This window comes from Aethina tumida, chromosome 6 (genome assembly GCF_024364675.1).
Source record: "Aethina tumida isolate Nest 87 chromosome 6, icAetTumi1.1, whole genome shotgun sequence".
Classification (NCBI taxonomy): Eukaryota; Metazoa; Arthropoda; class Insecta; order Coleoptera; family Nitidulidae; genus Aethina; species Aethina tumida.
The window spans coordinates 9,142,439-9,158,901 of NC_065440.1; the positions used below are offsets into that span (position 1 = coordinate 9,142,439).

At 32.1% G+C, this 16,463-nt stretch overlaps 1 long non-coding RNA gene across 1 annotated transcript; it reads right to left on the reverse strand.

Moving 5' to 3' along the window:
• Positions 1-10,181: 10,181 nt before the first annotated feature.
• On the reverse strand, positions 10,182-13,253 carry LOC126265891 (uncharacterized). Its single transcript, XR_007548376.1, has 6 exons — positions 13,100-13,253; positions 12,959-13,044; positions 12,182-12,906; positions 11,437-12,123; positions 10,771-11,380; positions 10,182-10,709 (listed from the first exon to the last, which is right to left on the reverse strand). It is a non-coding gene; the product is annotated as an uncharacterized LOC126265891 (long non-coding RNA).
• Positions 13,254-16,463: the final 3,210 nt, after the last annotated feature.

Genomic DNA, 16,463 nt, shown 5'->3' on the forward strand with positions numbered 1-16,463 from the left:
CCACAATCTCATGTCAGAAATGACCCAATCTTGATCAAAGATATCAGTCATTTTATTGACATATTGAAGATGTTACGTCTTTATATAGATAATAGAATGATTAGTTTCTACGTATTGTCACTCTTCACCAAACTTCTTGTCAACGATCCTTAAACAGGATTGCAAAAATATTCAGGTCAAGTAATTGGATTTATGGAAAAGTTTGAACAAAACATGAGTAAGACCTTGAAACTCAAACCTTCTGTTTGGTATCGTTACGGTACGTTAAAACTTGTTCTGTTTCTAAAACTCTCAACATAACAACATCGAATTTGAGAAGGAGAAACAAACCTTCACCCAATGATCGGTATCTACGTAACAAGGGCTAAATTTTTTCTGCCATATATATCTTGTAGTGGTCCGAATTTTGTATTTAAATTCCCTCTACCTAATATAATATATATAATCTAATATATATACATATATTCAAATATTATTTTAAAAAGTAATTGTTTTTTATTGTATATTGTTTAGGGATTAGATTTAATTAATGTAAGAGTAATATTGCACTAATTAACTCTACTTCTTCTTTTTTGTTGTTATTGTTTCACTCTTTTGTTTAAGTTGGTAATAGGAATGGATACAGGGGGGGCCAAGCGAATAGGGACGGAGGGGCAACAGCCGATCATGGACGTTCGGAATCGCCGGAAAGGCACGACCATTTTGTCTCGGAATGAGTTAGGGATTTATAATATTTGATTTTATAAATTGGTAGTAAAAATTCCCCAAAATTGTCGGGATGACCAGGGAATATCTAGTGTCTTTAGTTAGAGAAAATAATTTACTTGATTTCAGAATATTGAGACATGGACGCTATAACTTGATAGATTTTAGGTTATAGAAGACGGTCAGATGATGTTTTTGCTTTAAGAAAATATATTTCTGGTAAGAAACTTTTTATATAACCAACTTACGTAATTTAATTGTTTGTGTTTGTTATTTTATAAACCGTAAAGTCAATATGTTCGTTTATTTTCTATTAATTGAATTTGAAGTACAGATTCATTGGTATTAATTCATTTCATGCTTCCTGCTTAGTTATTGCAAAATACAGAAAGTTACTTTTACAGCAGTTACATTAGTTATATTTATTATATTACAGTTTTAGTTTGGATGAGTGTCGAAGTGATATGATGATTATATTATATTATATTTATATATAATATATATATTTTTTTAATTTGTTTGTTTTTATCATGAATATATAATAAAATTATCTCTATATATATAAAATTCTCGTGTCACAGTTTTCGTTTCCATACTCCTCCGAAACGGCTTGACCGATTCTCATGAAATTTTGTGAGCGTATTGAGTAGGTCTGAGAATCGGTCAACATCTATTTTTCATCCCCCCAAATGTTAGGGGTAGTCCACCCCTAATTTTTTTTTATTTTTTAGACAGTTGTCAAGATTGTCAATGAGTTACGAGTTTCGAACCAAAACTGATCAATGTCAATCAATAAATGTCATACTAACTATTAATCATTCCTACACGAGCTGAACGCAATGAAGTCAGAAGATTGGAACAACGACAATCACGCCGTTTCACAGTGAATAGACGCAGAACAAATGACCAACAACGACAACAGGTACATCGAGCATTTATATCTGATTCATTCCTGCGTCTAGCATTCCGGTATGAGCCAGATATTGAATATTATGCTCATTCAAAAATGAGCCAGCTGGGATGTGTTGCGCGTCAGGAAAAGTGCAACTACCTGAAATTGAAACACCACCTGAACCATTGAACGGTTTACTTATCGGCACGGATCCAGATTCTAACGTGTTCCTGAAGTCAATTCGAACATTCAATTCATGCTTTCAAATGACATCGTTCGGAGCAACAGAAATAGTTCGAAATACTAATGCAAATGGTCAACAATACAATTCTACATTCAAAATCAGAGGCCAAGTTTATCATAAAATGGGCTCACTGCTGCCAATGCCAAACGAACCACATAAATTCTTACAAATCTACTTTATGGGCGGCGAGGATTCCGGAAGCGGACTTGCCAATCGCATGAATGCACGTTGTGATTATAATAACCTTGATTCATTTTATGCCAGACGCATCGTCAGCGAGCTAAACGCTCTATTGAACGAGCACAACGAATTGTTGAAAATATTCAAATCACATATGCACCAATTACAAAGCGATAATCACGCTATCGTCATTAATCCTGATAAAACACCAGCTGGAGATCATATTCGTAGATTCAATGCACCAGTTGTTGATGATGTTGCTGGAATCATGGTTGGCGAGTGTACAGCTGCACGAGAAATTGTGATTCATAGAAGAAATAATAATCTTCACTTCATTACTGACACACATCGCACATATGACGCTTAAACATAAAACAACGAGATCCCGTATCAGGTACTTCATTGATTATGAATTTAATCATTAATCATTTAACAAAACAATTAAATTATTGAACGTAATAAATTTAAATTAATTTTTATGAACAAATATTACAGGAGCTGAAACAAACAAGAACGTTAGCTCAAAGGATTATTATGTGTACCGATTAATGATTAGACGTGGCCTGGACAACGTCATTCTACGATGTCGTGAGCTTTGTCAACAATTCATGGTCGACATGTACGTGAAGATATAATCAACTAAAGCTGCGCACGGAAGAGTACATTCATTTGCGAGACGCTATCAACAACAACGCCGACGTGGCTGAAATTGGTAACCATGTCATTTTACCATCATCGTACGTAGGAAGTGCACGTCATATGCAAGAATATATACAGAATGCTCTGACATTCGTGCGCGAATATGGACGACCATGTTTATTTATCACGTTCACATGTAATCCAAAATGGCCATAGATTGTATCTTTGCTACTGCCTGGCCAAAATGCAATACATCGCCATGACATTACAGCACGTGTGTTCAGACAAAAGTTGAAGTCTTTAATAAGTTTCATTACTAAATTACATGTATTCGGTCCCACATGTTGCTGGCTGTATTCGGTTGAGTGGCAAAAGCGAGGATTACCTCATGCACACATTTTGGTTTGGTTAATTGACAAAATCCGTCCTGAAGAAATCGATAGTATCATTTCTGCGGAAATTCCAGATCTATCCACTGACCAACTGCTGTTTGATATTGTTACAACAAACATGATTCATGGTCCATGTGGTACTTTTAATAGTTCATCGCCTTGCATGGCAAATGGAAAATGTACTAAAAATTTCCCTAAAGATTTTACCAATGATACGGTCACAAATGTCGACGGATACCCAATATATCGTCGAAGAAATCCTGATAATGGCGGACAATCATTTATTAAAAATATCATCAACACAGACATTGATATTGACAATCGTTGGGTGGTGCCATATTCGCCTCTGCTGAGCAAGACATATAATGCTCATATTAATGTTGAGTTCTACAGTTCTGTGAAGAGCATCAAATACATTTGCAAGTATGTCCATAAAGGCAGTGATATGGCTGTGTTTAGAGTGGAAAATACTAATGTAAATGCTCTTCCAGTGAATAAAAACGATGAAATAACGCTCTACCAAATTGGTCGGTACATCAGCTCCAATGAAGCTGCTTGGCGTATCTTTGATTTTCCAATTCATGAACGGGATCCAGCAGTTGTTCAGTTAGCCGCCCATCTTGAAAACGGTCAGTGTGTATTTTTCACTAACGAGACAGCGATTGATCGTGCAATAAATCCACCTAAAACTACACTCACTGCATTTTTTTAATTGTGTAATCGTGCGGATGATTTTGGTGTCTTTGCACGAACATTACTCTATTCACAAGTACCACGCTATTTCTCATGGACTCAAACAAAAACATGGATGCCCCGCAAGCAAGGCTCACCAGTTGCTGCATGTCTCAATTTATTTAAATCAAACGCCTTGAGGCGATTATTTACAGTCAATCCAAGACACACTGAGTGCACTGTGCAAAGGTACGCGATTAGTCATTCAAAAATGAATGAAAAACGTGATCGAAGCCAGCATTTTAAATGGCAAGTTCAGAGGTGAAAATATACTAATACCTCAGATTCCTATTATACCTACAGATGTGCCAATTCAATTCAAACGTGTTCAGTTTCCGATTAGATTGGCATTTGCAATGACTATCAACAAATCTCAAGGTCAAACGATGTCTATTTGTGGCTTAGAATTGAGAACACCATGTTTTTCACACTGACAATTATATGTGGCATGCTCTCGAGTAGGTAAACCACCCAGTTTGTTTGTGTTAGCTGAAGATGGACTAACAATAAATATTGTTCACGCTACAGCATTAAGAGATTGATATTGTTTGTTAGTGTTACTGTCGTAATTGTTTAACTAATGATATATAATTTTAAGGAATAAATTATAATAACTTAAAAATAATGTTTGCCTTTTGTTATTTTTATATTCCCTCATCGTTCACAGCCCTCCATGCTTATTTCACGCGTATACCACATTCTTACATACATACATATTTACAATAAGTAAGCTATTTTTTGTCTACACTAGAAATTACTTGAAAGTTATTTATATGGCAAAACAACGTTTGCCGGGTCACCTAGTAAAAAATATATAATTGTTTTATTTTTATATATATCAGAAAAACCTAACCTATACTCATTTAATATAAATTTTAAATAGAAAGTTTCAGATGGACAAAAAGATATCTGTAGTCTGTAAGAAATGGCAACACCGCCTTCAAAATGGCAGCATCGCTGCATCCCGAGATCGTGCCCAGTAATGTTTCTTGTTTATAACATTGGGTTGGTACTTCTTAAGTTTTTTATGAATGGGTAGTACGACACTTGAGTCAAGTGACTTGACTAGTACGATTTGATCTCTTAGGTTTCAACTGTTGAACTGAAAAGACATCGAGAGAGTAATAAAATTTGGGTATGAACATTTATATTTATTATATTTCTTGTTTAAAAATGATCCCATTGTAATAATATTTGTATTTGTTCCATTTGTTTAAATGTCGAGTTTTTCCTTTAATTTAGAATCCATATTTTTGTTAAAATAATGTGTCAAATTTGCATGTGTCTTTGTTAAATTTGTCCGCCATGTTGAATTTCCATCATAGCATAATCTTTTCAATCATTTTATTATTATTCTTGTTTATTTAGAAAAAATATGATCTCGAAAAACAGTTTTATTTTTCTATATAGATTTCTGGAGATCTAGGTGAGAGCAGTGTTTTCAGACATCTAATATTTTTGCAATTTTTTTATATTTCATCATTTTTTTACGCATTCAGAATGGGATTACTAAATTTTCGTAATTATTTTCTTATTATACGCAACAAGGCTTCTCCTAATTATTCTAGTTTGTCACGTGGTCATTTCTATGCACTTTTGTAAATTCTAATAATTCCCCGGTTGGTACTATTAAAATCTAAAGTTACCGATAGAATTGGTAAGGAAATAGAAAGGGTCATAATTGAAATAAACATTTATAGATTTAGTTAAGCTACTATATTGGTTTTATAAGCAACAAGTGCATCAGTTTTGCCTTCTAGGATTCTGGTCACCTCTCGCACGGTGGTTCGATTTTACTTTAATTATATAAGGGATTTGTTTAGAAAAAGTAATTTACTTTGCACAAAAATATTAAAATGAATTATATATAATTATAAAACAATACTTTGGGATAATATGCTAATTTTTGTATTTTGTAGTAATTTTTACTTTTTGTATTTAATTTTTGTTTGTTGTTTTCTTATTATTTTTTATTGTTAATATATTTAAGTTTATCATACTGTGAGTTTTAATCTGATAGTCACGTATTCTAAATAGTAGAGAGTATCAGTGTAATGGGTAAGATGACAATTTAATTACCCAAGTTGATAATCGGTACTACCTGGAATTTTTTTGAAAGATTCGTTACATCAGGAAGCGATTTGACTCAATATTTTTCGAAGCTTACTGACTACACGTTTCTATATAAGTTCTAATTCTAGTGACACTAACCTTTGATTCCGTTGTCTCTCAATGTCTCAGTTGAGACTGAGTTTTGGTGATTTCAAACGTAGAGCTAGAAAGTGTGTAAAGTAGCTCACACTCTTAACAACTCGCGTTTGTGTACCAAACCCAGATAATTAAAATATACTTACTTGCCTTACAGTTTAGGTTTTTTTAGAATATAGCAATTAAAGCTCTAATTAACGAAAATAAACTATCTATATTAACAAATAAAAATAACAAGGAAAAATTAAAATTAAAGTACAAATGAAAGCATTAAAATTAATGAATAAAATTTAATGAAATAATAATCGAAATCTGTCAAAAAGGTTGTTTGATTGAAGTTAAAGTTACGATTATAAAAAACTGTTTTATAGAAGTTGATACAAAAGATACTTTAACAGATTAAGTAAAAATAGTAAGACTTACGCAAGTAACAAAACACACAGAGAAAAGAACAAAACAATCACCGATAATTACTGTATGTAAACGGTCAGAAAATACTGTTTTGAAAATTTCGAATAAAATATGCTGAAACTACTGCAACTTAAGGTTTTATAATTTCAGAGTTAAGGGGGGTGAAAAAAAGGTGGTACCGAAGTACTGAAATCTCCTCAACAACGATTCTGTTCTAACCAAGAGGGTTGTTAAAACATACTTTTCAGCCCTGAACAACATTGTTGCCAAATTGATCGACATGTTTCCCTGTTATGTGAAAATTACCTCTACTCTAAATTTTACGTTTTTGGTTTAAAAAATCTTAATGTAATTCAAAATACAATACGTTATTTCAATATAATTATAATTCTGATATTGTTTGCATAAGGAAAAATCATTGTACTTATAAATATTTTCAATCATTTAATTCGTTAACTTAAGTTTACTAATTTTGAAAGACTAAAATAAAAAGAACAGATTTACAATTCTTTAAAATTTCGAGTAGCCGTAATATATTAAATGTTCCCATTAATTAATTAAATTTAATTTTGAATATTTTGAATATAAGTTATACATAAAGACACGTAGAAATCCAACCATTTAAACTTCGAACCCACTGTGCGACCACACCCTGACACTTAAAAAGGGTTCGAAAAATCACATATGTTAAAATTAAAGTAATGTATACACTAAGACGAGTATATTTTAAAATAAATATTATACGATTTTACGATTATTTTACGATTAACATATGTAAGTTAATAATTTAATAACCAACATACAACTTAAACAACCAGTCAACATAACCCTACCAGAACAGTAACCTAATTGATCTTCAAAAGGTTACTAAAATCATCTTATAAAGTTCATAAAAGCTAAAAACACACGACGTTTTAAAACTATTCTTATCGAAATTGCCATGTGCTTGTTAAACAAATTACAAAAATTAAAAATTTTATTATTTTATTTTACACAATTTAAACTTGCGCGCCAATGAGTTCCCGCGTGCGTAGAAGGCTTAAAATTAACATTTGAGCAATCCTCTTTAACACAGTAATAAAATGGCGACCGCACGATCACTCGAACAGTTGCTGTTCAAGATTCACTTATAGCTTGATGTTGCTGTGTAATAAATAAACATGAAGTACCTTAAAATCGTAATTTATTTAATAGCACGTGATATATATTAAAGAATTCGTTCCATTGATGTAATTGGTGAAAATTTAGTGCATCTTCGGGATAAGTTTAATTATGTTCTGTGTCATTTATTTTCTTTTCATCAAATGCTATCCTTACCCAGATGTGTAGATAGTATACTATCAGAATATTACACGTGGTTTATTCTTATTCAAATATGAAATTGTTAGAAATTAATTAATAATTGTTGATGTTGCTTTTGTGCCATCTATGGACCACGGTCATTATTGTTTAATGACTTGTTGCGTTTAGTATTTTAATGAAAATCGTTATTAATAAACCGTTGTTTATTGTCTAATTGATTATTTATTGTTGATTATTGATAAACGGTTATTTATTGTGTAATTGATTCACAGAACACCCAAGAAGTACCAACCTCTTACTAAAAATGGGAAACAACACTGGACAATAAATTGATTTGTAGTGTTTAAATTAGTCAATAGATGACGCCTTTATAGTTTTCTGTATTTGACATTTGACAAAATTGGCGGGAATAGTTTCAAATTTAAATTAATTGGTATATTATTGAGTGAATTGTGAGAAATAAAACAAGCTATGGAATTAAAACATTTTTATTACAAATTATTTATTGTACATTATAAAAAATACATCAGTCCTCTGTATACTTCATATTATATATAACAAAAATAAATAAATAATTACAAATACAACACAATAAATTTCTTCAACAACATAAAAATAAATAATTCGTATTAAAATTCAAATTAGACAATGAATTGGAGGCATTGTCGGATGTTCACCGACTAAAAACCCCTCTTCAGGGTACCAATCCTAAGATCATAACTATTCGGAATAACGCATATGTTAAATAGGGAAAAAGGCTTGAGAAATTTTAGTAGATGATTAAAAAAAAAAAACTAAAATGTATTAGACTACATGTCCAACATTTATTTACAAAAGTAATTTATAGTAAATGTGAAACTAGCCTTTTATATTTACGTTTCTAATTCATTTCATTTTCTTTCTTCATAAAATTTCTTGCCAGTTTAATCTCATCTATCCTAAGGAACTTACAACTTGGTGGAAAGGATCCTAGTTTCTTCATTAAATGCAAAAACAATATCCATATTAGTTATCAAAATAATTGTATATAATACAACGTGTATAAAAGTTAACTCGTGCTAACGAAATGCCAGAAAATAATTCCAAAAAATGTTGACCTATAAACATGAACAAACATATATTGTAATTGCTCTTTTAAAAACACACAGTCGATATGATAATATGCAAAATTAGTTTGTAGTACATGTAAAACACACCTTTATTAGTTACATTTCATTCATTTCATTTCCTTTCTTTGTAAAATATCATGCCAGTTTAATTTTTTATTTGTTCTAAGAACTTACAACTTAATGAAGAAGCATCTTGGTTTCTTGGGCCAATGCTAAAAGCAAAAAATCAGTATTGGTTATTTAATATGTTAATATTGTTATGCCATTAAAAGCACTATTATAAATATATACATGGTTTATTATGAATAACTGTGCAAAGAAAAACGGAACAACTCAAAACGCCATTTTATCTCTCCTGATGAACACACCACCAGTATGACATCGAAGAGTTGTGGGTTGCAAACTGTTTGGACCATATTATTGCTAACAATATAATGTTAACCACTCTTTAAAAGATTATTTAAATCTTGCAATTTTGTATAACAGTTAATATATACTATTTAAGATAATGTATATAACAACCCATAGTGAGTTGAATATATTGTATATTGCCAATTATGACTACATTTAATACAAAAAGTGTCTAGAAAATAAATTTGTTAAATAATTTTCAAATAATATATGTACAAGTCTACCAAGACCCAGCTTATTCAACTTCTGTACCAATGTTCTGTCTAACATTTCAAGCTCTTCTGAAATCCAGGAAACCTGCATATATACATTTATTATTATGTCACTAAACCATTCATCATATACATTCAAAACAATAGTTTCACAGGAGTGCTATAGTCACTACATATGTTAAAAAAGAATTATAGATGTTAAATAAACATTAAAATTAAATATTATATTAATTTGTAGGTGGTTCTAAATACCCTTTAAGACCTTGGATTATGACTCCTTTAGAACGTGAACCTGTTATGAATACCCCAGAATATCAGTATAATAAAGCCCATAAGAGGATTCGTAGCATTATATAAAGATGTAATGGATTATTCAAAGCAAGGTTTAGATGTTGTCGAAATGATCGAGTCCTTCATTATGCAGCTGAAATGTCATGCAAAATTATAAATGCATGTATGTTTTACACAACATTTGTATTAAAAATAATTTGGAGGAAAGTTGGAGGAATAAATCCTGAATTGGAAACTGGTAACCGCTTAATCACAGCTAGATTTCAAACTAGTTAAAGAGCTTCGCTGGGTCAAGTGTATTGAATTAAAAGATAAAATAAAAAAGCTTATAAGAAACTTGACTTTTCAGTTGCACCCCAAGGATTTCAAAAAAATTAAATGTAAATAAAATAATAAACTATGCTTATATAACAAAATTTAATCAATAATATAAAAAAGATGAAATTCCGAAAATAAATTTTAACAAAAATAGTAACAAAAACAAATAGTCATCGATACTGCGCTAATTTATTTATGGCTTCCGCCATGTGGTCCAGTGCCACAGCAGTCTATGACAACACCTTGGCCGTTTGGATTAAGGCCTGTGCATTTGACGCTGAGGACGTATTCAAGGCACCCACAATATTCTCTAAAGCCTCCATCTTTTGTTGATAATGTGCCTCCTTCATCTTTATTTTTTTTTAAATATTGAGCATGTTTTTCGTATGCATTATATGTGGAACTTTTTTGCTTTTTACTCCTTAAACGTTGTAAGGGCTGGCGCGGCACGTCCGGAGCTGACAAAGGCCCTAGCATGTCAGGAAAAATCGGGGTGTCCGACATACCCGAAGGAAATTCTAATTTGACGACTGGGAGGGGGATATTTGCCACACCTTCTACCGCAGAGGGCTTAATCAGACCGGCAATGTCTGCCTCAAGCCGGTTAAGGCCGCTCTGTGTGGCGAGTTTAGATTTAGTTATTGCTGTTATATCGGACCATGCCTGTCAGAATAAATAAATTGATACTAAAAGTTGTGTTTTAATGTTCACTTTATACACTAACCATCCCCCTCCACTGCCAAGTTTTTTCGGGCCCGTCATCACGTTAAGAATAGCTGTGGCTTCTTGCCACAGCTCAACGTATTTCTTGGATGAACAACCCGTAGTAACTTTTTGGAAATTAATATGGGATTTTCACTAAAAATTTCTTTTGGACTGCTGTGATTTTCATTTTGGAAAAAAAATTCAAATTTGAAATGTATTCTAATTTTACTAAAATACAAACATTATTATAATTTCATTTGCGATGTTAATGCTGGTAATAAAGTGAACAAAAGGAAGAAACTCACTTCCACTATTTTGATCCAAATAAACTAATATAATATATAACAAATATATATATGTTCATTTTACTACCAACTTTACCTTCCAAAGTGAATTCGATAATAGAACAAATATTTATCAGAATATTGTTTCAGGCTGCGTTAGTCACTGGCACAAATTCATTTTAGAGAAAAAATCGATATCAGTTTAAAGGTTCAATTTCGGTTCAATAGATGCAGTTAATTCGACTTGAGACTTTACAAATACCGTATCAACTTCGGTTGATCCCACTATCAAAATTCCCAGCTCTAAAAAATGTATTTCATATGATCTTGCAACAATACATTAGCCTACAAATCGGTAAAAAATCATAAAGCATAATCAAAAATAATTAATCACATCTCACCTGAGACGCAGGCGGTTTCTCGGAAGCAGTTCCAGACGAAACGTGACCCATAAGTTCGCCTTGTCGGCTGAAGAAAACGTACGGTCTGAGCTGCGTCCCAAGAACTGAACATGAAACTGGAAAGACCACCAGAAAATATACCAAGCTGCAGAAACACAAAACCCTCAAAGTAAGGAAGGGTAAAAAGTTAAATTGTTACTTGCGGTGAAAATTTCTTGAAAAAAGCCATCTTTGTCCATCATGACACCTTTGCGATTCCGTTTTTCAATTCTTGGTGCATTACACGAGGGAGTTTTCATCAAGTTTCTGGTTAAAGCAGTCGACATTTCTCTTGGCGACAAAGTAGAGTAGTTGTTCAGTTTGTTGTCGCTTCAGATGATTCTCATCAATTTCTCTTTAAACTCAAGATTCTCATCGGCCAACAAGAGTTTGCAGTGCATATTGTTTGATTTCAAATCCAGGATGTTTAGAATATAAATATTCCAACAACTTTTTAATCATTTCATTTGAGGGATTGGACAAAAGAAATAGTTCTGGAACTTGTTTCGTGTTTCTTGTCCAACTGAAAGAAGGTTATTCTGCGGCTTTCAGAACAAATTTATTCCAAAAAGATTTGTCTAATGCATGGAAGAATTAGAACGTCCATAATCTAAATTGTTTAATAGTTTCTTCCACATCATGGAGAACCTAAAAATGACAATATATAATTGTATAATTTTATTTATATTACACATTTTTTTCTCACTTTAGATTTAGAAGCCAAAATGAGAATGATGGTCTCTTTGACTTTAGCTGGGATATTTATGTTTTTATTGTAATTGTTTAAAAGGTTATCATGACATCATGATTTGGTTGGAAACAAATGGACAAAGCCCATAAATATCTTTCATTTTGATCGATACTCTGTTCATTATCAAATACCAATATTTTGTTGTGAATTTGAATCAACAGTTTGAATGAAACTCACATCATACATATGTAAACTAAAAATATAACACATTGTTAATTAATACGATAAGACTTATTAAAAACTTTCAGTATATTTTTATTCACCTTATCATCAAGAGCTTTGATGATTTCCCCTTTACTGGCTCTTCTTCCAGTGTTAATAAGTATTATAAAGCTTCTGAGTGATTTTAATTCTTCCAAAGCTTCATTCTTTATACTATTCCTTAATTCGTTCACTAGAACGGGAAAACTTTGAACATCTTTGTTATCTTCCTCCTTGTCCATTAGAACATACTCCTGATTGTAAAATATACCACTATAAGTAACGATTACTGTCTCTAAATCATCCCAGTGAAATACTGCGACCAAATAGACTTAAAATTTGTCCCGCCTCAACAAAATTACCCAAATCTTTCGCTGAAACGAACATTTGATGGCTCTCCTTAGAAGTCATCGATTTTATAATATTGTTCATAAGATACAAATTATATTCCGTATATCCAAATGATTTTATAACTGTTTCTAAAATTGAGTCAGGATTGTAAATGTAGGATTAATCTAGAGATATACAGACTTGTTTGGTCAAATTTGAGATGTTGAGAAATATTTTGCAGTACATTCTCCTGAAGCGTCAGTCTCACGCATTTCCACATACAATATCTGAAACAAAGCAATATTTGTAACAAAATTTTCAATATAAAAAAGAAAGAATTACATGGAACAAACCAGCAACTCCTTTTTTAAGATTGACTACTGACGTTGCCTCAGCATAGAGATAAGGTTTATTGGACAATTTCTCCAACTTGAAAGCGTGTGGTACAAAACCATCTGGTGCAGGTACTTTCCTTTACTTAATATTAAGATTTGGATCTTTAATCTATAAATTAAATATTTGAAGAAACATATAAACATATTTAAGAAGTACATATATCTGTAATGTCTTGATGTTGTCGTTGCTCCAAAGTGTCGTGACAACCACGTCATCATCTACAAAGAACCCAACATTCTTGCTATTACCATCCTTTTCGATCAGCAGAACCGAGGAGTGTGGTTTGTAGCTCAAAGCTTCCCTAGTTTCAACTTCGGAGTTATCGGCTTGATTGGTGAGGGAGAATCTTCATTGTGCAGCAAGTTACTAATCTACAAGAAAAACAACAACGAATATCTGTACATGAGAAAAACTATTTTACGAAATCATATTGTTTTTAAATAAACAAAAATAACAATAAAATGATTGCAAACTTCGATATGCTGAAAACAGAATCTGACAGTGAATTAAAATTAAACGTACACGTTTTACACATTTCACAGACAACGCTTGGAAAGACTTAAACTAAGCAAATATACTCCACATCTAAATAAGCAGAACAAACACAGATATTAGTATAAAATGAATCATTATTAACAAGAAATATGTAAAAATTCTTACCTAGATTTTGATTAAGTAATCGCACTACTTGAGCGCTTGTACGGAGAGCAACATACTACCATTCAGCAAACGGACTTTCTGTGAACTGATTATTCTCGTTAGACAAGTTCGGCACCTTTGGACTCGGCAACTCAGAACGCAACTGTCGTGGATCCAGACGCTTATATCAACCGCCAAGTAAACAAGTGTTCTTATATCATTATATAAACTTGGAAATATGAAATTCGGTGCGAATCCCCAACATTGTTGTTGATATATAATTTGAAATTAATATATAAATATATAAATCACGAATTTCACATATTTCTTATTCACACATATTTTTATTATTGAAAATAATTTTATAATGTAACATTTCTATTAATCAGACCTATTTTCAAAATCTGATTTCAAACCCAACCACTGTTGCCGCCAGGCTGTCTAATTAGAGCGTATCGGTACCGTCACGAAGTATAGATATATATCTATACTTCGTGGGTACCGTGACCAAGACTCCGGGTCAGGACTTTAAACCAATAGGAGACCGAAAATCTAGCGCCTAATCTTACCTTAACCAAGTAAAATATAACAGTTTTCGAAGGTTCAGGCAGTGTGAAAATAAAACTGACACTAACTTAAACTAAAACTCTATTTACAATATTTACACTATATACAGTTTATATACACGGTACTAATATTTATTTTCAACCCTTGTAGTTATCTATGTCTAACGCTCATGGCTGTCTGTCTTAATCAGACTGTCTGACTGACTCTTGTGGTTATTTATGTCTAACACTCATGGCTGTCACTCTGAATCGGACTGTGTGGCACAAAACCATCTGGTGCAGGTACTTTCCTTAACTTGATATTAAATTTTTGTTCTTTAATCTAAAAATTAAATATTTGAAGAAACATATAAACATATTTAAGGAGTACATACGTTACATATCTGTAACATCTTGCTGTTGCCGTTGCTCCAGAGTGTCGTGACAACCACGTCACCATCCACGAAGAACCCAACATTCTTGCTATTACCATCCTTTTCATTCAGCAAAATCGTGGAGTGTGGTTTGTAGCACAAAGCTTCCCCAGTTTCGAAAAGATTAAGTTCCACGTTGTGTCCAGTAGCGGAAGATAATGAAACGAAGCCGTAACACATGTCTAGTTCTAGTCACAGTTCAATCGGCTTGATTGGTAAGGGAGAATCTTCATTGTACAGCAAGTTACTAATCTACAACAAAAACACCAACAGAAATCTATACATGAGAAAAATTAATTTACGAAATCATATTGTTTCTAAATAAACAAAAATAACAATAAAATGATTGCAAACTTCGATATGCTGAAAACAGAATCCGACTGTGAATTGAAATAAAAAGCCGTGACCACTTACAAGTTTTACATATTTGATCGACAAAGCTTCGAAAGATATAAACTAAGCAATATATATATTCCACATCTAAATAAACAGAACAAACACAGATATTAGTACAAAATGAATCATTACTAACAAGAAATATGTAAAAATTCCTACCTAGATTTTGATTAAGTATTCGCACGTCCTAACTACTTGAACGCTCGAAAGGAAGAGAGCGAAATACTACCATTCAGCAAACGGACTTTCTGTGAATTGATTAGTTTTCGGCACCTTTGGACTCGGCAACTGGGAATGCAACTGCCGTGGATTCAGATACTTATATCAACCGCGAAGCAAACACGACATTACTTATTCAAGTATCACATACTTTCGACAATTTGTAGGCGACCGAAAGTCTCATTTTCCCAAATTTACTTATCCAAGTAAAATATCAACCCTTTCCAAAAAATTATTTCTGAATGCTTTTATTAATATTTATCAATGTAAATAATTTGTATGACTCACTTATCCAAGTAAAGTACTAAATTTATTCAAAAATGTACAACAGAGTTATTATATTTAATATTAAATACTTTAGAAAATGTATATTTAAATACTTTTATATATTCTAACAATGACAAAAAATGTTCTTTCAATAGTTAAAACAATGAGAGTCGATTATTTATTTATGTTTTTAATAATATTGGTCTCTCCTGTAATAATAAAAATATACCATAAACCAGGTACCCAGGAAGGAATATCTAATGGTGGAAACTGATTTAAAATATAGATGTTAATACAAGTAATTTGCGTAAAAATCAAAATTTACTAATATTAAAATATTAAACCGAAACTTTACTTATTAACTTGAATTCATCATTCATTATCTATACATATAAATAAAATTGGAGTGTCTGTTTGTAATATTGAAATATCCGTTTGTCTATTTGTTCCGGCTAATCTCTGAAATGGCTGCACCGATTTTGACGGGACTTTTATTGGCAGATAGCTGATGTAATAAGGAATAACTGAGACTACTTTTATTTTAGAAAAATTCTAAAGTTATGTTGCAATGTCCAAGTAGCGTGTTGAAGTCGATTGTTTTCTAGACGGTGATCTCGAGATTCCAAAGATTCTTGAGCCCTTAAAAATGAGTGACGCGTTCTATCTAATTGTAATCGTTCATTCCTCTCAGAACTACTCTCATTCGACCTAGACATGGACATCCGTAATATACAATTTGTAAGACGACTTTCTCGTCGCAATCTTTGGCCTTTGGCTTCTCTTATGTTTTTAGAGAGATTTGACTTTCTT